General features: G+C 33.8%; 1 protein-coding gene and 1 non-coding gene across 7 annotated transcripts in view; both read right to left on the reverse strand.

Annotated features, from left to right (window-relative positions):
• LOC123308563 (sodium/potassium-transporting ATPase subunit alpha) overlaps positions 1 to 21772 on the reverse strand; it is a 130704-nt gene that overhangs the window by 78581 nt on the left and 30351 nt on the right. The gene's annotated exons all lie outside the window — the stretch shown is intronic.
• LOC123308835 lies at positions 20857 to 20997 on the reverse strand. The gene has a single exon (XR_006537180.1). It is a non-coding gene; the product is annotated as a U4 spliceosomal RNA (small nuclear RNA).

Here is a 21772-nt window from a genome sequence, read left to right on the forward strand (position 1 = left end):
TTAGACGTGAACCTTGGAGGAGGTGTTAGTACCACTCATTTGCTGTCGTTTGAGCCATATTTATTGATAACCAAAAATCAACAGTTTCCGAGATATTTGAGTTCTTGTGTTTTTCAAAAAATTTCTTCCCTTACTTCATTTTTTGTCAATTTTTTCTACGTTGACCAAGCTTGATTATAATTTTGGATAATTTTCATCAGAAAAAAGATCGATACGTATGAAAAAAACAAAACTAACCTGTATTAGATGTTGAAAAAGAATTAGTATGATTTGAAAGTTGGTATACGTAGAAAAAATTGACAAAAAATTAAGTAGGGTGAGAAATTTTTGAGAAACACAATAACTCAAATATCTCGGAAACCGTTGATTTTTGGTTATCAATAAAAATGGCTCAAATGACAGCAAATGAGTGATACCAGCACCTCCTCCAAGGTTCACGTCTAATTTGGAAACACCCTATACAGGTGATTTTTGATAAAACGCTTTATTTTGACCAGTTTCTCATTCGTTTGAAAAAAGGTCCACCTTCAAATAAACCCTGTATAATAAAAATACGAATTGTTCTGCAGGGACGTCACAACTTCAACAGAGCATCTGTCGGTTTACTATCCGTAGTAAAGAACATCAGGAATCGAGTTTTAACTCGTTTAAAATACATAAAAAAAGGAATAATGCAATAAGATTTTCCAGTTCATTCCTATAATAAAAGAAGGCTGATAAAAACCCAATAAATGATCAAGTCATCCTCAGCTACAAAAGGTCCATCCGTTTTTATTACCAAAAAATTTGGTTGCCATTCAAAATTACTCTCCAATCCTCATATACAGGGTGATTCATAACTATTGGGACATAGGCTAAGGGCAGATTGTTTGGACCAAAATATGGCGATAGGACCAAAAATACCTCAATAAAATATTGCTGTGGAAAAAGATAGAGGCCGTTAAATTTGAATTTTCTTTTTCGTTTTTTGCTAATAATGTCACTTTATATTTTTTCATCCGTTTTTGAGAAAAATACAATCGAACAGTTCAGAGCATCGGAAGGGGATTTGAAGCAACGATTTATTTATTTTATTTATTCATTTCGACGATAAAGCATAATTAAAAACAATGTAACATAAAAAGAATAAACTTAAATTAAATGTTCTATGTGGCCTCCTCCGACTTCTATGCCTTTTCTTGTTCTTTTAATGAAGGACTTTTGAACTTCGAAGAAAATATTATTCTATCCCCTTATAAAAAATTCAACTTTAACGCCCTCTATCTTTTTCCACGGCAATATTTTATTGAGGTATATTTGGTTCTATCGCCATATTTTGGTAAAAACAATCTGCCCTTAGCCTATGTCCCAATAGTTATGAATCACCCTGTATAGAAGGTGCAGGAAAAACTCGAAAATCTCAATTATACATAAAATGTTGCCTTATTTGAAAAAAACATCAACGTGTCCGATAATTTTTTTCGCAAAATACAGTGAATACCGAAAATGCGAATTTTTTGCGTTAGTTTTTAGTCACTCTGCATATAACTATATATTCCTATTTGAACGAAAAATCAGGTATTCAATATTCCTAATCATTCAGGTAGCATGATGTCAGAAATCCTATAGAAATATCCTTGGCAACTATCCAAACTATATGCTCTTATTCTCTGTTAACTTGAAGAAGGGACAATTTGAGAAACCCTTTTTTTATGCCCATTTTTCTCATTATTTAGTAATTTTAACGATTTAATAAAATGGCTCATTTCGATACCAACAGACCAAAGACTCAGGACAGAAGTGTGAAAAAACAGATAGACTCTGATGTACTGAAGCATTGTAATAAACAACTATGTCCAGACATAGCCTTCCACCGTCCTGTACTCGAAATTTGATGAAATTTTGTCGAAAGTCCGGGGGTTATAGCTCTGCCATATTGAATATTTAATAAGAGCAATATTTTGTGAAATGACTTCTACCTTCTGTCACAAAAAGCCCCACCTTTGTAAACACTAACATGGACAATCTGAACAGATGTATATGTACTTAATCGTCAAAATAGTTTAAAATGTGTTCTTTTACATAACGGTAACAAATATGGCTCAATTCCTATTGGTCATTCTACTACCATGAAGGAAGAATATGAAACAATAGCATTAGTTTTGAGAAAAATTAAATACGAAGAACATCAGTGGTCAATTTGTGTTGATTTAAAAATGATTAACTTCCTCCTTGGACAGCAGAGTGGTTACACAAAATATCCTTGTTTTTTGTGCCTTTGGGACAGCAGAGCTAAAAATGAGCACTGGGTTAACAAAAATTGGCCTTCAAGAGATGTCATGATTCAAGGAATACAAAACGTGATCAACGAACCTTTGGTTTCAAGAGAAAAAATCTTACTTCCGCCCTTGCATATCAAGCTAGGCCTAATGAAGCAATTTGTGAAGGCTTTAAATCGAGATGGAAATTGTTTTGGGTATTTGTCACGTAAATTTCCTGGCATTAGCACGGAAAAACTAAAAGCTGGTATATTTGATGGTCCTCAAATAAGGCAACTTGTTAAAGATCCACAATTCACCACATCAATGAACGAGACTGAATCTAACGCTTGGAGTTCATTTGTTCAAGTAGTACAAAATTTTCTTGGCAATCATAAAGCAGAGAATTACGTAGAATTAGTGGAAACTATGCTTTCAAATTTTAATATTCTCGGCTGTGGAACAGATAAGCAATGCCGCCCAAGGGAAGCCTTGCCCTTCGTTTAAATATCCCATGGATCCTCGTCAATCGCTCAAAGTGAGTGCTCGCTCAGTTTGACCGGAAGATTATCGGATTTTGGATAATAATTCGCTATAACGACGAAGGATATCATGAGAAGCGTTCCTGACGAAGAAAAAACGAAGAACGCTTTCCAATAATAAACGCCATAGTTGCCTCCGAATAAAACGACTCATCAGAATTTATTCGACTCCATGCGAGCAAGGAACATCAACGAGATTTCCCGTTGGTAAAATATCAACTCCCAAATTTCTGCAATCTCGTAAGTCCCTATTAGGAAGCTGTGGAAACCGCCGCCCCGCAGAGAGGAAGGGAGATAGGACACCGAATTTCATCTTTGCCGGCTACGCGCGCTGTTGCGAAGGAGAAAACAGATTCTCGTGACCTCGTTTCCACAGCCAGGTCGATCAATAGCATGCGACCACCCCCGGGATATTCATGGACCTGTCTAAACGCCGCATCCACCCGCTATCGCCGCCATGACAAATCCAGGGTTGGGGAGAAAATGCCCGGTGTTTCAGAGAAGACTTCACCTGTGCTTGACAGACACGGGCTAACTCAGGAGGAACAAGCACTAATGCTTCTATCATCGATATGGAGAAGACCTTTGGAGTTTGAGAATTTTTAACGTTGATATATTAGAGAGGAATACGGCAAGGCCCATCAAAGCCACCCATAAAAGAGAGAGATGGTGCGATTCCTGTTGACCCAATATCTCCATCTCCCAAGATTGCGCCGATTGGATTTGGCTTCATTGGATTTTCAATGATTGTCAATAAAACGAGTAGAATAAACTTGAATTTACGAAAATCACTACATTACGATGGCTATATTGTAGCTTCTTCAGGTTACAATATCGAACTGTACCTGTTACCTGATAATTATTCAAGCTTTTCCCTTCATCTCCTTGTTTCATTTCTCAGGAGCCTATCATCATCAATGATGAAAAACTGCAGTTTCGTAGAAACCTTGTAGGAATAATAAACCTCCAATCATCATGATCCGCTTCGAGGCCAAGTGTTTATTCTCTAATAATCTAGATTTTACACTGAAGTTCACCTTCACCCACCTCAAAGATGCTATCGCGATACATGTGTCGCTTATGAGTGCAATATGCGGTTCCTGCAAAGTGGAAATTCGGCGCAAATTGATACTAGCTGCCATATTCATTATGCTATGAGAGTTAGAAAAGAAATAGAGTTGGACCTCGACTCTTGCCAACTGGCGCTAGGATGCAGGACGATTCACCACGATGGCCTATTAGACGTTTATGCAGAACTAATTAGGTACAAGTTTGTGCTGAAAGTTTGCATGTTGGAGTTTTCGACAATGAACTTTCTTATTTCAAAAGGTACACCCAGTATATCCCTGCATCGTTAGACAGCTGATTCGTTTGCAATTTCAACAGTATACCTTGGGTAAAATTTCGACGGTTTATGAGTTATTGGGATTCTTATGAAAAAAAAATGCTGAAAATGTCACACTAGTTTGAATACATATTCCTGATGAATAAGTTTTCTCGGATATATCTTTACTACACGTGGAAGGTTACCATCCATTTTCTTCGGATGAATAACACAATATTGGGAAATGGTACATTTTTATTAACCTTATGTTTTATTCACAAAGGAAATGTTTCAAGGTAGAGTTAATAATAAGGTCTTTATTTCCACAGAAATCTCAAGGGGAAGTTCACCTGGAGGTGTTCTACCACTTAACCCTTGTTACAAAAAAAAAACAATTGCCGTGAAGTGAATAAAAAAGCAAAAAAAGCACAATCATCATATACAACAGTGCATATAGGAAGAAAGAAAGAAAAAAAAAATATAATAGTTTAATACATTATAATATTAATATTCGGAGACTATCGAACAATCAGGTTAGCAGGAACTGAGAAGGAAATCCTTGATCTTTATTCTAAATTTATCAATTTTAAGCTGCCTGAATTCATGAGGAACAACGTCATACAATCTATAGATGTTATATCTGAAACTTCTCTCAAATGTTGAAGTTCTGTAGTGAGGACATGACAATAAATTTCTATATCTTATGTTGGCGTCGTGAACATCAGATCTGTACTTCAGCTTATTGAAGAGATAAGGTGGACTTCTCTTTAAAATTATATTATGGAAAGTGCAAAGGGCAAAATAGTCAAAACGAAGCCTCATTGGGAGCCAACTCAACTCTTTAAGTTTGAAAGATTTCCTTTTTCTCAAGGCTTGTCAATTGATAAAGGTAGGTATTCGTTAATTAAGTGTTGGTTGTGTTTATATGAGTTGTTACCTGCTTTACTCTGATCTTTTTATTGTTTTGACAAATGACGTTATTAGTTGACTAGCCTTGAGAGAGAGGAAATTTATCTCTAAACGCTAGCTTTGTGAATAAGATGAGGTTATTAAAATTGTCCAATTTCGCAATTTATCTTATTTATTCTTACCACTATCGATTTTTCCATTATGATGTATTATAACACTGTTATAAAGTACAGGGTGTTTATGAGAATTTCATTGAGTTTGACAAATCGAATTCGTCAAAACTCAAGATTTTCAAATTATAACCTATCTAATTTTCAATTATTCAGTCGATTTATCTTAGAAAGAGAGATGAATTACCTGAATGGACCCTATAACTTAAATGGAAATTTTCATAGTTATCAAAGAAAAACTTGAAATAAAGAAAAAGAGGCTATTTGATGCTTGGTTATTCTGTCATTTCTGGAGAATTGTTGATGTTGTGATCATTCATCGGAACATAGAATTTTATTTTGTCTGAGGTTTCGCAGAATAATCAAGTATGCAACTCGAAAGTTTTTCTTTAATAACTCTGAAAGTTTCCTTTTAAGTATAGGGTTAATTTAGAAATTTCACTCCGTTTTTTTTTCTAGAATCGAATGAAAAAAAAATATAGGTATAGGTTTTAATTTAAAAATCTTGAGGTTTTATGGATTCGATTTGTCCAACTTGATGTTTTTTTTAAACACCCTATACTTTTCAAGTCCAAACTCCAAACAGTGTTATAATACTACATAACATTTCAAAATGGTAACGACTTTTTTGAGAAACACTTCCTCCGCAAAGATATTGAAAGATGTGTGACTTCCATTTCCACAATGTATTTCACGAGAATCCCATGCAATAACTCATAAACCGTTGAGTTTTCACCCTAGGTGTGGTACACTATTGAAATTGCCATCAAGTCAGCTGTATAGCTATGCGAAGATAAACTAGGTGTGCCATTTGAAATAAGGAAATATTAGGTTGTTTCCGATATAACCGGAAGTTGCATTGACCTTAAATTATTTTAGGGAGAAATTAATTTAACTTGAGAATTGAACATTATGAAACAAATGGCGGAGAATAACGGTTATAATGCGGAATTAATATAAAGGATGTTTGCGAAAAAGGTATTTAAAACAGCAATAAAAGAAGTTTACCATTTTCCAGTAGAAACTAATCACAAATATAAAGTGATATCTGATTTAGGAAAGAGTTCTGAGGAAATATATATTTTTTTTAATGACATTAGCTTTTGAAAAGAAAAAAACTCTAGGTAATTACATGAAGAATAATAAAGATAAAACGAGTGACGAGTGAGGTACATAAATGTGGAGTTTATAAAATTACTTTTCATCTTTTTATATAGGTCAAACAGGTAGGAAATTTCAGAAAACAATATTAGAACACAGAAATTGTTCGATAAAAAGCACTGGAAATTCTACGTTTACTGAACAGCTGTTGAATGCAAAGCACAACTTCAACGAAGACTTCGAAATTTTACATATAGAAACTAAAAGTCAAAAAGTGAATCTTTTAGTTTTAGTCTGGAAATCAATAAATGTAAGTTATCGCTAGATCAATTCAACGACCAGATTGACCTCAATAACTCCCTATTACAGAATTTATTTTGAACATTTGTGTTCAGCTAATAGTATTTTCTACAGTTCAGTCGCTAACATAAAATAAACAAAAAAATAGGGAAAAATAAAAAACTTCGTTGAAATCTAAGGGTAGATGATAGTTTTTGATAACATCGAGGAAGATTTCATTATGAACTAATAGAAAGTTGACAGAAAGTTTCATTATAAACTAAAAGAAAGTTGACAGAAAGTTTCATTTTCTATTCTATATTATTCCATGACGGATCTTCACATTGCTAGATTTGACGTTTTTTCTGAGGTAAACTTCTTCGCTCTGCAGCGGAGATTGACATATCTCTTTGTTATATCAATTGCGAATTAGTTTTAAGTATTATTGTGAAACAAGCATTATACAAGGATATATTGAAAAATTCTTAGCCTACTATAGAACCAAAGAAGATTATTGCTCAACATATTCTACTTTATATTGGATACATTGATTGAAGCAAACCTGCAACGTCTCTAGACCTTTCAAGAAAAATGTTTTTTCTTGCTCTGCAAACCAGACCTCCACAGTTTTTATTACCTCCTCGTTGGAAGAAAATTTACGACCTTTAAACTTTTTTCAATTGAGGAAAGAGATGATAGTCGGATGGAGCCAAATCTGGTGAATAAGGGGGGTGTTCTAGTAATTCAAACCCTAAATTTTTTGCATGGCAACATGAGATTTGTATGCAAAAACAAAACATCTTTGTAAACTTTTTAGGGTTTTCACTCCCAATCTCTGAAACAAAATCAATTAAAAATGAAATCAACGATTTGCTCCTGCGTAAATTCTTGCACTAATTTGTCAGGAGCAAATCGTTGATTTCATTTTTAATTGATTTTGTTTCAGAGATTGGGAGTGAAAACCCTAAAAAGTTTATGAAGAGATGCAGAATCCTCCCAGAATAAATTTCAATCGATATCTAAAACATCTTTGAATAACTTTCAGCGTCTTTCTCTTTAATTTTTTTCCGTAAAGTGGTCAGTAATGTCGAATAGTAATCTCCGGTTATTGTTTTACTCTTATCCAAAAAATCAATCATGATTACTCCATGGCAATCCCAAAAAAATGAAGCAAAAACTTTTCCAGCAAATTTTTGGACACGAAACTTCTTAGGTCTTTGAGAACCAGAGTGTCGCCATTCCATCAATTGTTGCTTTGTTTCTAGATCGTAGAAATGTACCCAAGTCTCATACATAGTTAAAATTCGGTCTACATCGTTTTCAAATCGAGCACAGATCGAACGCGATACTTCTACCCTTACACGCTTTTGGTCAACGTTCAAACATTTCGGGATCCATTTTGCAGCAATTTTTCTCATGTCCAAATTGTGCTGAATTATATGATGAACACGTTCGTATGAAATATTCAGTGCTTCAGATAACCGTTTTAGACCAATTCGACGGTCTGATAAAATCATGTCATGAACTGCAGCGATATTTTCGGGGACTGACACAGAAACTGGCCTTTCCGATCTGTCATCATCTACAATGGAAATTTTACCGCTTTTGAAGCTTGCAGTCCAATTTTTCACGGTCGCATACGAAGGACTTTGATCACTAAAGGTATTAAGCATATCTTCGTAAATCTGCTTACCTCTTAACCCTTTTGAATACAGGTACTTGATGATGGCTCGATACTTCGATTTTCACAATTTCCGTGAACATCTTCTTTCTTTTAATTCAATGCGCACCTCTGCTTTACTTTTTTGACCTAAAACTGACACACACTGACACTTCTAATGAGTTATGGTTCGTTGCTATGGTAACGCAATATTTTTTTATGTATGGAACTAGTCTAGGCTAACTAGATATCAATACATACTCGTAGATGTAATACCTATGTATAAATTCTTAACAAAGAAAAAATTTAGTATGAATAACTTCTACCAATCAGAATTCGAAAGGGCAATGGGAAATATAAATATTTCAAGTGATCGATGATAGAATAGACTCTCTTCGAGGAGGAATAATTCTTGTTCCAGATATAGCAAATTGCCAAATTGCAATTAAACTGAAACTACATGTCAAACGCAAGGGCACATCGAAATGGAAAATCGATTTATATGGCATTCTCGACAAGTCGGTGAGGGCCCATCCAAACTGCGTGGATGGCTTCTTCACAACCTTCATTAACACAATTTCAACCACACTACAGGGTATTGTTAATTGCGATCACGTCTCCGTCCCTTAGGAAGGACCACGAAAACACCTCTCCTAATTAGTTCTATGGTTATATCGGAAAAGTAGGTGGTAGGTGGTATTAATTTTGATCAAGTGAATCCAGAAACTTTCAAGTCACGAAAGTGTTCACGAATTTTCCCGATAGAGGTCACGTAGGAAGCATATAAGAGTTTGTGAAACTTCGAGATATGTGCCTGCTTAAAAATGTCAGGGAAAGTTTGCGAAGTTAAGGGTTAAGGGATCAACTTTCAGAATTCTCCGTTGGAACATCCACATTGTGGTAATCTGCATGTTACTCAACTCGAGTGGAATAATATATTATGATGCAATTGTATAATATGAGCCTTATTATACTGTATGGGGAATCCGGGAGAGTTGAAACCCTTTTCACTCTGAAGCCACTTAAGTTGTATCTGTGAATGGTAGCGACTCATTTTTTTGCGTGAAGATATCATGTCCAAATAGGTAACGATAAATCATAGTAGAGTGATGGCGAGATGGACATTTTGAGTATAGCAATTCCTTATTTAGGAACCGAAAATTGGCTCATGCCACCCTAAACCATGGGAGAGATGAACAGGGGGCGAGAGAGACTTGACCATAAGTTTGTCAGGAAAAACATTGAAAGAATACAATTCCCAATGACCAACGATTTTCTATGTCAAGATGTATGAAATATTTATTTTCTATTCCAGAGTCACTCTCACATATTTCCAAGATGTTTTTAACTTTTTTGAACCTTTGTATTTGATTTTTATATTTATTTCTATTATTCACTGTTTTTTTTTTAAGCGAACTATTATTATCTAAGCTCAGTGCGCGAAACTTGGACCACTCATTATGTCCCCCGACCATAGCATGGGATAAGTCTCCCGCACTCCCTTTTAGTCTATTCAACAGATATTTTCTTGAAACTTTTACTACTATTTTTAAAAGAGATCATCGTTTGTAAAACAATATCAATCAATGAAAGTAATAAAACTTAATAACTCCACGCACCTATTAAACTTTTCAATAGAAAACAAAAACAAAAACAAACAAAAAGTATTCAATTTGTTACTTCGTAACAACAAAATCACGTTCAACCCTCTCACTCCCGTTCTGGATATAAAAAAAAAACTGTCCATAATTGCCGTATGATGCTTGTTTACAATTTCAAAATCCTCAACTACTATCCACCCCTCATAGAGTGTGCATGATGAAAGCCTTAATTATACATGACTTACTTCCGGAAACCACAGAACTTAAATTCGATGTTTCGATAAATATCTTTGACATTTCGTGATTTGTATAATATGTGATATGTAATATGTGATGAATAGCTTGTTGGCATTGTTGAGAATACATCAGTAATTCATTAAATTCGTCAAAATTATTTATCGGAACATCGAACTTTAGTTTTCTGTGGTTTCCGACTAATAAGGCATTTCGCAATTACAGTTTTCCCTTCTTGATAACACTGAAAATTTTCATAGAAGGTGTAGGGTTTATTTAGATAACCCTCCCTTTTCCACGTAGAATTGCCTAAATAATAAAAAATAGGTATAGGTAGTAATTCGAAAATCTTGAATTTTGAGGAATTTGATTTGTCCAACTTATTCTCATAAACATCCTGTACATTTGCAGACCAAATACAATACAATACAATATCCTCTTTATTTCATAGTATGTAACCATACAAGCATAGATACATATGAGAAACAGTGTCAAGTGTCATGCACATGGTTAAACCAAAAAATCAGACAAAGAATATGGTTCCAATTCTATTACAAAATCTCTCACTTTTTACTTGAACAATTTGAAATTATTCAATCTCTTCATGTCATTAGGTAATCTATTAAAAATCTTAATACACATATAAGAGGGATGTTTTTCGGTTAACGATAATCTATGTATGGGATAATGTAAATTTAACGATCTTATAGGGTAGTGACTTCTAGTTGTGTGGGCTGAGAAAATATCCCTATTTTTGAAAAAAAAAAATAAGCACTCCACTAAATATATACCATATATTGTAAGCAATCTGTTTTTTCTAAATACCCCTCTGCATGACTGATTGAATTTCATTTTGAACATATATCTTATTATCCTGCAAACTGTGTTATAATGCCACAGAATAGCAAAATGGAAAATGGTAAAAATTAGTTGGAAAAAAAACTATACCCAGCAGAAATATTCAAAAAAGTGTGACGGTCACTATAACTTTTAAACCGTTGAGTTATTAACCAAGGCATGGCATACTATTGAAATAGCCATTAAATCAGCTATCTAACGATGCAAAGATATACTGGGTGTGCCATTTAAAATGAGGATGTAGTAGACTGTTTCCGTTATAACCGAAAATTGCAGAGAGCTGAAATTTTTTTATGGAAAAAGTTCATTGTCGAAAACCCCAACATTTTAATTCTCAGCACAAAATTGAGTAAACAAAGTAATTAATAATTGTAACCGATTACAGTTGAACATAACCGAAAAATAAAAAAGACTACTTTTTCTGGGAACAATAGCGGAAAAACTCCACCCATTAGAAATACAAAGAACAATGTGATCATTATCCGATGAATACAAGTGCTACACCGGTAAACAAGTCCGCTACAAATTGGAGTTTTTCTCTAATAAATCTATCAAGGAGAACTGAATCGAGAAACACAATGATCTAAGACCTCGGACCTCTTTCTCGTGCTGGCTTTGTTCCAAGAAATTGAAAACGGAAGCAGATTCTCCAATAGGACGATCTGGATCCGTTGCCCGTTCACCGGAAGGAATAATGGCTGATGGAAAACGACTATGCAATGCTGTTCAATTCAGAAATGTGCTATACGATCCTATCTTATGAGCATTCCACTTTCGGTGACAGCTTTAAGTCATGAATTCGTGATTTTAGTATGTACCGTATCGTTTCCAGGAATTTATTACACCTACACGATTTCAAATCCGCATCATTACGAAATGCAGTTAAGCAAAAAATTGAATGATTTTAATTTCATATTCTCCCAGAAAATACAAAACAGGGTGAGTCTTTAACATTTTTATAGTGAATTCTTGAGGTAAAATGAAATACTTTTTTCCTATACCATTTTGTCCGATTCGGTCCTGATAACAAGATATAGCCATTTTGAATTATCATATAATGAGCTGTGCCACACATGAAAAAAAAAGTACCTTCAGAATAACTAGCTGAATCTGTGTCACTATGCATCTGTGGATCTTTTAAAAAGAGTTAGGTCAAAGTACCCAGTTTCAATAATTTATCAGATATTTTTCATTTTTGAACATCACATTACTCGAAAACGGCGCATTACACGTAAAAATCTGAAGAATTCTTTTATTTTACGAAACATTCATTAGTTAGTGTCCAACTTAAGGGGAGCGCCCACCAAAGTAGCGTAGCACTGACATGGCACATACATGACAAAGGCGATGCAAAATTTTCAGATATCGTACATCTGAGTGAAGTGTCAGTTGCCTGAAATATATCGTTCTCAGTTCATATCTGAATATTCTACATCGTTAATCTAAAGGTTGATCGGGTATGTAGTCAACTCTATAGTTTTTTAGCTCTTTATTGTATTAAACCAAGCTTTCGGACAATGTCTTGTCCTTCTTTGGGGCTACTAGAAAAATTGCAATAATGTAAAAAATACAAAAAAGGTAAGATTGAAATAACTTACAACAATGTGGGACTTAACTATTATTGACGATAAAATTAAAATATCCATATAAATCATCAGTTAAAATCTCAGATGAATCTTAAGCCAACATTATAATTTTAAAAAGAAACACATGAAACAATGTCAAAGGTTAAAAAACATAGAAGAACAAAAGACAACAGACAGGAAGGGCAGGAGGCCAAGCAACGTCATAAACTAAGAAAGTACAAAGGCGTTTTATCATGACAGAATCATCCATTCTCACTCACATTGATCAGTTCGACGATATTACAGTAGATGGAGTTGATACCATTGAAATCTGAGTTTATATTTAAGTTGTTCTTATGACTCATGATTTCAACAGCCTCCAAAAATTCCCTCTTGTATTTATTCCTTTCAGATCGTAAACACCTCGCATCTGAGAATTTCATAGTATGTCCCGTTTCATTTATGTGTTTTGACAAGCCAGTGGTTTGCTTTGCCATTTTACAATCTCTAACATGTTCCCTTATTCTCGTTTTCAAATTTCTGCCAGTTTGGCCTATGTATGGCTTATTACATTCATTGCACTCTATAGAGTAAATTATTCCAGATTTGTTGGCTGTTGGTGTTTTATCCTTCATTTTAGAGAACACATATTTCCCCAAAGTGCATGGCATGCGAGCCGCAATTATTATATCTTGATTATCAGGCACATGTCTTCTAAGAGTTCTTGTGATAGAGGGTGTAATGGCAGGATGATAAGGCATGGAGAAAATTTTTTTCTGGTTTACTGGGCTCTCTTCATCAATGGTTGGATGGATATTATGTCCCACATTTGAGTCTGATACTGCAATCCGACCAGGGGTGTTGAACAAGCATTTGTTAAGGAGTCTTCTGGGATAAGAATTTTTAATGAGGAGTTGACGCAATCTAAGGAGGCCAGATTGCAAGAGATGAGGGCTCACCAACTTTTCAATTCTATTTTTTAAACCAATTATGAGGTTTATTTTATGTTTGAAAACATGAGATGACTTAAAATTGAGGTAACGACCAGAAGCCATTGGTTTCTGATACCAATCAATAACCACTCTATTGTCGTCACCACGTGTCAACTGCATGTCAAGGTAACTAATGGTAGAATTAACCTCCCTTTCATAGGTGAAATTTATGTTCGGGTCCTGAACATTAAGGGTGTCAACAATACTAAGAAGCATATCATTGTGTAAGATGCAAAACAAATCATCCACAAATTTCTTAACAATAATGGGAGTGTAATTTAAAGTGTTGAAGGCTCTAACAAGCAGATCATCAACAACCATTTCTGCAATGATGGGAGACGCATCTCCTCCCATGGGAGCTCCTTTGATCTGTAGAAAAAAGCGTCCCTGGAATTGGCAGTAAGTAGTCCCGAAAATAAGTCTGACACACTCCAAAAATTCTTCTTTATTCATGATACAATGTGGCTCTATAGAATCCCAGTGTGAACTTATACTCTCCAATGTTGCATCAAGGGTGATATTAGAAAAAAGAGACTCAACATCCAAACTGACCATTATATGGTTATCAGGAATGTTGAAATTCTGAACGATATCGGAAAATTCAAAAGAATCCCTGATATAAAAACTGTTAGTGCTTCTGTCATGAGAAATGGACAAAATGTCAGCAACAAACTTTGAAAGTTTGGAATTGGGAATTGGGCGAATCAATGCAAGCAACGATAGGTCTAACAGATTATGTGGGCTTGTGGATTTTAGGGAGAGAATATAGTTTTGGTGCCACAGAGTTATATGTGGTCAACCTTCTAGAAAGATTCCCATCAATTTTATTTTCTTTTTTTAATTTTAATATGAAACGATTGATCTTATTCTGAAACTTCTCAGTGGGGTCACTATCCAATTCAACGTATGAATTTTGGTCCTCTAGAAGTTCAAGAGATTTTTCAACATAAGTACTCTTAGACATAAGAACACTTACATTACCTTTGTCTGACCTAGTTAAAACTAGGTCAGGGATGTTGGTTCAAAAAGGATTGGGAGGCTTTGACATCTTTTATGAGTGTTGGTTTGATGTATGTGTGGTGGTGCAAAAGGAAATTGGTGAAAATATTAGCACACTGTGCAGTGATAATATCTTTGTTAGAAATGCCCAAACCTTGAATAATGTAATCAACATCTGAGATCCAGTAGCCCCGAAGAAGGACAAGACATTGTCCGAAAGCTTGGTTTAATACAATAAAGAGCTAAAAAACTATAGAGTTGACTACATACCCGATCAACCTTTAGATTAATATTTGTATAGTCGAGATAAACAACCATTCTACATCGTCTTTGTCATGTATGTGCTATGTCAGTGCTACGCTACTTTGGTGGGCGCTCCCACTATGTTTCAAGATTTTGCTATTTTTGTCGTACGTAATGGTCATAATGAGAAAACTGGAAGACGTTGACGATATCTTTTGTTCAAAAAAGATTCATCAAATTAGTGTTAAACTATATTTTGAAAACCATTTTATTCGATAAAACCATTTGTGCCAAAGAACTAAAAATATCATTTTTTATGGTTTTTCAACAGCCTGTATTCTTTAAGCCGAGGAGATTCGGAAAAAATAGTAAAGGAAAAACGCATGTATGCACCTCACTAGTCGTAAAAGGTGATATAATGTCCATAAATGACGTTACAGGACCACTGTGAGAATAAAAAGATTAGGTACCAAGATAAAAAATAAAGAAGCAGGATCACGCCAAGATTCTGCAAGACCCTAAATATATATGAAAAGAAGTCTTTTCAAAAATTCATTTTATACAGCGTAGCACAAAAGATAGAGGACAGGCATTTATAATCAATCGCCCTGTACCTACTGAGCTATCAAATAAATCCTGGAGACAAGTAACACAGTGTGTATCTTGAATAGGATATGTGATTATGTAGTAGCGTACCTAAAACTGAATTAACTTAATGAATCATTTTATATATGTATGTATTATTCTGATATCATGAAAAATGCGTATGTATTAGATAATATGTGAGAGATCCATCTGACATAACCTTTAATAATATATCGACTCTTTCTTACTTTCTGAATCACAATCACAAATTACGGTTTCTGAAATACAAATAATTGATTCCGATTTACAATTGATGGTTTCTGTAATCCAATTGACTAATCTGAATTACATTTGATGTTATCGGAAATAAAAGTGACTATTCTGAATTGCAAATGATGATTTCTGAAATTAAATTGACTTATATGAAATACAATTGACGGGTTCTGAAAAAAAATTGACTAATCTGAATTTCAATTGATCATTTCTGAATTACAACTGGAAATGGTGTAGTATCTTCAGGTGAGCGAAGGTAAACTGTTTTCAGTTTACCCACCTGAATATGCTAGCGTGGTTTAAAAACTATTTTGTGAAAATCGTATAATCTGTTTCAAGTTCAATTATGGATTTTCGTCGGCCACATCAATCCAATATTGTTCTTAATGTTATAAATTGCATAAATTTCCTTTGAAAAATCGAATTTCCTTCCAGAAAGGAGCTATTGAATGATAGGAAAATGTCGAAAATCAGGCACAATTTCTTAACACCCTGAAAGGGTGTTAAGAAATTTGAATTCAACCCTTTCCTGCCTTTTTCTATAAAGAAGTTAATATCGAAGAAATTTTTTTTTGCAGAAGCTTTGATTAACTCTGGATAGTTGACGGAAATTCTCTCCTCGTTTTTCAGGAAATTCCGCATTCATATCCACACTTTGGAAATAGTCTGTTGCTATTCAAACTTCCCTGGCCAGTATTGTATAGAAAAAACTGAACGGAAGACATTAAAAATACATCAATCATTGCTTTCTCGAACTCTGGAAAACTGTCTATCCAAAAGTAGGAGTCGATTAGAATGTCGTTTCACTTATCCGGTGGTTTCGAACACCGAACGAAACTATGTTGAACTCGAAATGTATATGCCATGTTCTTCACTATAAATTCACTCCCCTTGTTACTTTGTTATAAAAAGAGGTACATACGAATATTTCATACAAAACTGTACCTACTAAATCAAATAAAGTTTTCCAGAATGATTACGCCAATTGAAATATATACAGGTTGGGCAACATATAATTTATGCCACTTAATGTTTAATTTTCTATCTGTAGGTAGGTCTTTTTCTTCTGATCTGTCTCTCTTATTTCGAAAAATAGTTTTGATATCAAAATACGAATCCAATGTTCATTTACAAACAATCTACTGAAAAGCCTCATTATTTCAATAAATACTTGAGGATAACTAATAAAAAGGACCAAAAATTAAGTACATATGCCTAAATATATTCAGTATCAACTGAAGAAATTGCTCTATAAATGGCCACCATTATTAAATATACATAGTTCATATCGTTTTCTCATGTTCGTTAGACTATTTGAGATAGAGTTGTTATGGTTTTGATCCAGTTGTTATCATTACCAATGCAGTTTAAAATTTGAAACTGTAGTTCTCAGAATGGGAGAGAGACCAAAAAATGCATATACAGCGCGTCTGTAAACAAATGCGGAGGACTTAGGGAGATGATTCCTCGATGAAAACAAGCAGGGGTAGTTCCTATAATTTTTTTTTCGAAATTGGCTTCCCTTCCAAGATACAGCCTTTGAAAGACGATGACGAGTTGACAGTTTTCAATTTTTTTACGGGTTCTAAAAAATACCGAGTCATAAAACTATACATAATATGAAGCACTAAGTAGATGTTACTCACACAATTTTTGTAGATCTCATAACTTCCAACAAACAAACAAAAATTTCCAATAAAAAATCGAGTATATTCAAAAAATGAAATGTCATTTGGCAACCGGGTTTTTCGACATTTGTTTTTTGATACTCCATATTTGAATTCAGCTCGAAAAATACTTGGATGTGATCAGAAACAATTTTTTCAAAACGCAACTGAACAGAACATTGCTGCAAAGTTATCGAACAAAAATGATTTTCCAGATCTCATTTACAGGACTATATACGTTTAGATATCGATTGAAATTTATTCTGGGAGGATTCTGCATTTCTTAATAAACTTTTTAGGGTTTTCACTCCCAATCTCTGAAACAAAATCAATTAAAAATGAAATCGACGATTTGCTCCTGCGTAAATTCTTGCACTAATTTGTCAGGAGCAAATTAACTAGAAAAAATTGTTGCCTGACAATGAACTGAAAATAAATAACGTTGAAATTATAATTTTATGTGGTAACGTTTCGGAGTCTATATCAGACTCCTTTCATTTTTAATTGATTTTGTTTCAGAGATTGGGAGTGAAAACCCTAAAAACTATATACGTTTGTTCAATTTAAGTAAAACACCCTATATTTATCTTAATTGTCACTCAATCAGGCTGTAATATAGTAATTCTGCTATAAACCATTTCAAAACAATATGAAGCAAAAACTCATACAATTTTTATACTGTGCTCGTTGATGGAAATCATGAACTGAATATCTATCTTGTCCTGTTAACTCGACAAAAAACTGACAACGAATTGCTAAAATTATAATTGTATTGTTGGAATAGTTCGGAAATGATGGACTTCTCCTTAAAATTTTCCCAGATATAAACATCTGGATTAAATCACGAAAAAATCCTTTTCGAGGATCTGAAATATCAGTTGAAAAGTTCGTTCGCTTCTTGCTTCCAAATTTATGAGGCTTCATACCACCACTTTTCTTAGAATAAGTATATAATTGGAGTTTACGGCCAAGCATAAATTTTCAGCTGGTTGGGTTAGCAGGGTTGGCTGATTTGTTATCAGGAGGATGTTCCGAAACTTCCAAGTACATTTAACTGACTTCTTCGGATCAAGTTCCGGCTATATTCCATGGAAAGTGCCTCATAAGATTTTTTATGAGTATTATTATGAATATCAGGGATATATGTACGTATTTACGACACCGATCTCTAAAATATCTGGCAGTAACAAAAGCGTTAAGGCAAATCGTCTCTGAAGTATTCTCTATAAAGTCTACTTGAAACTTGAAACGGTTTTCCCACTGTGTAATACAGGGTGTTAAAGTTTCGAGGAAAGAAGTTTCTGATATTCTGATTTTCTTATGGAATTTAAGAAAAACACACAACCGGCCATTTTGTAAAGTAGATTATTTTTTTAATGTTCCACCAGTGGCGTCCCTACAGTTGATGACTATATATTTTTGGAAAAATAATATAGCGTAGAGTACTATTAGAATCCCAATTCATTACAGAGTAAATTTCATCGCCTGACATCATTTGTTTGAAACGACGAAGAAGTTTACGTAATGTAAACTCGTTTTTTCTATTTTTCTTATCGATATTGCTTCAGATATTTTCTTCAAATAATTATTATAATAATTAATGGTTGTAGAAATCCTCTGGAGAAAATTGACGATCATGAAGAAAAAACAGTTAATTGAAATAAATAATTTTTTTCAATATCCCCTTTATTTTGGCTACCACACCAATCCTTGATTATCATTTTTTTTGAATGAAAAAAATTAGCAGTGTGTAGATAATTCTGAAGTATGTAATACATTTTTCAGAATTTTTTTTAATTTAAATTCATCACAGACAAAAAATATTTCTTCTTCATTATTAATTCTTCAAGTTCAATTTGGACTTTTACCAAATTCATAATGAAAAAGGAATTTTGTTTCAGATTAACTCTAATCACTTCTAAATATTTTCCTGCAAAAAATGGTGACTTTGGGACTTATTCAGAAATTTTCCGAATGAATTAATCATCATATGCCGTCTGGAAATTTAACATGATTCATCTTCTGAGTCTGCCACGCTTCCTTCTGAATTCGAAGCATTCGTCCTCATCTCTTGTAGGCGAGGATCTAATCTAATACATCCTACTGAAGGTTTCCCAACTTTTATTGTGCCAATTTTATTCAATTCCCAATTCCGGAACTTTCAATATCTGGATTTGAAAATCTCATTGAGGATGAATTTTTCTAAAAACCATTTTATGAAGGAGACTAAAAATGATTCAGTCATATAAATCTACTTCTAACCTAACCTAACCTAACCTACTTCTTATGGAGATTTCAATTTCTTGATTACCCTGATGGGAAAATATACATAGTGTTTCATAAACATCGCGAACAAATTCGAGATATTTCAAGTTATTTGGAGTATTCCAGATTAATAACGAATTCCTCGATATTTTCGAAAAGGAACAGATTTGGTTAAGAAGGATACCTCATTGAATTGATTTCAAGTTGAATAACTCATCTTCAGCAACTACAGTGGCGTGCGTACTGGCATTGACGTTCATATTCATGAAGTGCCTTTTTCCAGAATTAATTTTACTTCTACAATTCTCATTCAATTTATAAAAAAAATAGTCTCTACTGCTTTTTTCCTCTACGATGCACCACTTCTTAGTACAAAATTGTTTTCTATTCATAAAAATATCCGAGTAGAGCAATCTAATTCGAACAATTAATTTTATTACATCCAACAGGAATTGTTGTTGTGTATTATACAATATACTCTCCTCGTGTCTTTCTCCTTCAAACTTTTTCGAAAACTTTAGGGTTGTCTCTTATTGTGTAACCCTATATTTCGGAAACTAAGCATTTCCGGACAAAGGACCTTTCCGACTCCAAATAACAAGATTAATATCGTGAATTGGTTTGCAATGCTTACGAAACGCCCTGTAAATGAGCAGTGAAAAACAAGGACAAATCAAGCTCTTCAGACCTGAGCAAAACAAAATTGAGACAAAAAAATTCTTCGCTTGTTAGTCGAAAAATTTAGTATGAATTGTAAGTGAATTTATATCAATAAAAAAACTCGGAAAACACAATAAGTGGTTGTTTTTAGGGGTGAAAAATTGTTTTTACTATTTTCGGCTGAACTATACTTCGTATCAAATAAGTTTGTGAGAGTGGTTGATAATTGCCGTATCTTACTAATTTTTATATTTACCAATTTTCGACATAAACTCAAATTCAGATTACCATGTGCTAAATGACTAATAATTTTTTCAAGCCGAAAACGCAGTTTTTTTGTTTTCATGACTCGAAATATAAAAAAGACGAATTTTCAAACGAAAAATTTGGTTAACGAAATTTGGTATTTTCAACTTAACAAGGGCTAATTTTTTTCCTTGCAACATCAAATTAACGACGAAATAAAAAATAACTCTTTGGCATCCTCTAAAACCATCATAGGTATGTAATAAAAAATGAATGAGGGTCCAAATTTTTTTCCAATGCTTGAAACACAGCCATACGAGAATATCTACATTTCTATTCAATTTGAAAACATTAGATAGAGTACAATTTCCAAAATTCTAATTGCAAGGGGAATTCGTAAAAAGTAAGTGATAATTCAAATTATTATGTTTAATTAGAAAAATTGGCCTCTGTCAAGGCCTCCAAAAATTGCCGTTGCGCACGGTATTTCACGTGCACGTGGCGGGGTATTGGTTAAAGTTTTCAACTAGCAATAATCGCATCTCGGATAAACGTCATTGATTACGATATTGCCTCTGCGCAAAGCTAATTACTTACAGAAATCTCATGGGAGATATACCAATTGGAAGTGTAGTTTGAAGTACTATCCACCTGGTGGCGCCGCCTATCACAAGTCGAATGAGCATCCGATAATTAACAGAAGATTTCTTCATCGAATATACCGCGAAATAACTATTAATATCGTATCCCTCTACCTTCACAATGTTATTGTGATTATTATCATTTGATAAGCATTCTGACACATCAACATTGTTTATCATCACTAACATAAGGTCAAGTAATTTTGGGAATCCATGTATAAATAGAACATATTTCGAAAATATTTATAATTAACCGTTAGCGGCGTCTTGCATACATATTTAATGTTATCAAAAAAGATTTGCTCCATTGAAAAAGAATTATGAGGTCTACCGACTTCACATTATGAAAATTTTGTACGATTAATTAATTTTCGATATGCTTCGATTAACAGTCTATCCAAAACTCAGATCCTTTAGGTATGTGAAAGTGTAATCTTCTACCACTCAAATTAACATCTCAAAACGCAACAATTTAACTGATACTCATGTGAGTTTATTGATTATTTTGCTGGTATTACTTGATTCCTCCCCTGATTGCCTAATATCCTTGAGTATTCAACCCTCAATACTCAATGCTAATATAAAGTTGGCTGTCAGGCAATAATCGAAATTTTGTTGAATCCATTATGTGTTATTCAGAAAATGCATGGAACAATGATGAATTGTCCATTACCATAACGTCGTTTTAACTACATATATGTTTCATTTTTTTTCTGAATAT

Source organism: Coccinella septempunctata, chromosome 2 (genome assembly GCF_907165205.1).
Source record: "Coccinella septempunctata chromosome 2, icCocSept1.1, whole genome shotgun sequence".
In the NCBI taxonomy this organism is placed as follows: Eukaryota; Metazoa; Arthropoda; class Insecta; order Coleoptera; family Coccinellidae; genus Coccinella; species Coccinella septempunctata.